A 2,157-nucleotide genomic window follows, 5' to 3' on the forward strand; every position below is an offset into this window, starting at 1 on the left:
TAATGCGCACTATAGCATTCTCGTAGTGCAAAATCAAATCCACTAGTGTCATACCGTAGTCTAGGTGTAGGTGAAGACATGAGTTAAGACTTTCACTTCGCTGATTGCTTTTCATACCAAGCCAGAACCCCTCAGATAGGTACGCCGCTGCCCATAATCTCCTCTTCTTGTACATTCTTTTCAGCCACGTCTGTGTTTTCTCCGTCTGCCATTTCTGGATAAAAGCGTGCCATCTTTCCTCGAATATATCCGGTGTGGTCGTGTAATACAACAGCCCGAAACTCACTCAACGACTTGAAACTTAGGTGCCGAGCCATGTTCTTTTCAATGTGCCATGAACAAATACGGTGCGACTGCTCCGGAAACACACTTCGAATAGCTCTAATCATCGCACTATCGGCATCGGTGATTATTGACTTGGGTTTCTGCTGCAACATAGCTTTCAAAAAAGTCTTCAGTAACCATACATACGTGCTTTCCTTCTCATCTGATAAGATGGCACACGCAAAAACTGTCGTCCTCCGGTGATTGTTAATTCCAACAAACGGAACAAATGGCATACCATATCGGTTCATCTTATATGTACTATCGAACACAAGTACGTCTCCAAAATCATTGTAATCCTGCCGGGACTGAGCATCACACCAGAACAAGCTTTTCAAACGACCTTTACTATCAACGTCGTACTCAAAAAAAAATCAGCAAACTTCTTCCTCCGGTTCTCCATCATGGCAATGGCTGAGCTAGCATCACCACCTGCAAGTAACTTTCTCTTCTCCCTGCAGCACATGTTGTACAAGTCCTTCCTCGTAAACCCAACAGTGGTGTACCGACCATACTTGCTGAGGAAGGTATCCATGATCACATGCTTCCTAACCCCAGCTGCTGCCAATGCTAATATCTCCGCTTTACGGAAATCTTTTATCCTCCTATGTGACCATAAAAATGGGCTCTCGCTCGGTTCCGCACACTTATGATCTGTGCTTGTAAACAAATTTTGCAACTCGCCAAACCCCCGAACCTCTATCAAGCTTCACATCCAACTCCGCTTTACAATTGCAACGTGACAAAGGTCTCAACCTACGAGTGCGGTTGTCCATAGTCGAAACTTGCTGTTACGTTTTCCTTCCCGAGAACACACAAACCGCCTTCTGCGAACTATTTTGTTAGCACCCTTAGTCTCTTTGAACTTGAACTTTCTTACACTGAATCCCTCTTGTCGAGCATATCCATTATAAAAAGTATATGCAGCTGCCTCAGACACAAAGGTCTTCTCCATTACTTCCCAGTAAAACTTTCTCTTTTCTTCTGTATCACTCTCATCTTCATCCTCTCGATCCATTCTTTTTCTTACCAACTGATTTCACCTGCATGCACAATTGGATAACATTTAAAACAATTTTTTTAACGCCATGGCCGCGAGTCATACAACGAATAAATTCATAAATCTTACATGTCTTCTTCTAACAGGTTCTTCTATAGTCTCCAAGTCTGAATCACCGTAATAGTCGTAAGAAGAATTATCGCCAACTAAGACCTGACCAAACAAGAAATATTAACGGCCATGTCACCACTATATAAAATGCATTGTTCAGTTATTAAATATAAATTAAACATACATATCACCTAATAAAATTAAAATGCATACCTCATCAACAAAACCACGGTCCAATCTCTCGTCATCGGTTGCCTCCTCCGAACATCACTCGAATCTAATTCATTTTAAACCATGTCAACATCAATTCACATTAGCGAGACATTCCATAGTTTTATGCACTCACACAATTATTACTACAAACTCACATTATCAGTGTCAACATCTTCTTCTTGCTCTACATTATCATCTTCTACATCAACACCATCTGCATCCATCTATTAGCAAAAATATGCACAATCAGTATTTAACTACTTACATGCAAGTACTAAATAAAACTAGTACTTCCGTTTCACTCACACTTTCGTCGACATCATCGTCTCCCAAACTTTGTTCATCTTCACGAGGTGCATTATAGTTGGCAGACGAAATATTGAATTCCTCTTCATCTGTATTTCCGCTTTCGTACTCCATTGAACTTGCACTCAAATCTGAAACGTCCATCGCCTGTTCAAAGTAACAACCAAAATAAGTACATCTCAAAAAAGGAGCTCGAAACCCAA

At 40.9% G+C, this 2,157-nt stretch overlaps 1 long non-coding RNA gene across 1 annotated transcript; it reads right to left on the minus strand.

Annotated features, from left to right (window-relative positions):
- Positions 1 to 1,336: 1,336 nt before the first annotated feature.
- Positions 1,337 to 1,665, minus strand: LOC124670758. Its single transcript, XR_006992648.1, has 3 exons — positions 1,649 to 1,665; positions 1,454 to 1,537; positions 1,337 to 1,367 (listed from the first exon to the last, which is right to left on the minus strand). It is a non-coding gene; the product is annotated as an uncharacterized LOC124670758 (long non-coding RNA).
- Between the last annotated feature and the right edge of the window lie 492 nt (positions 1,666 to 2,157).

Source organism: Lolium rigidum, chromosome 7, assembly GCF_022539505.1.
Source record: "Lolium rigidum isolate FL_2022 chromosome 7, APGP_CSIRO_Lrig_0.1, whole genome shotgun sequence".
Taxonomy (NCBI): Eukaryota; Viridiplantae; Streptophyta; class Magnoliopsida; order Poales; family Poaceae; genus Lolium; species Lolium rigidum.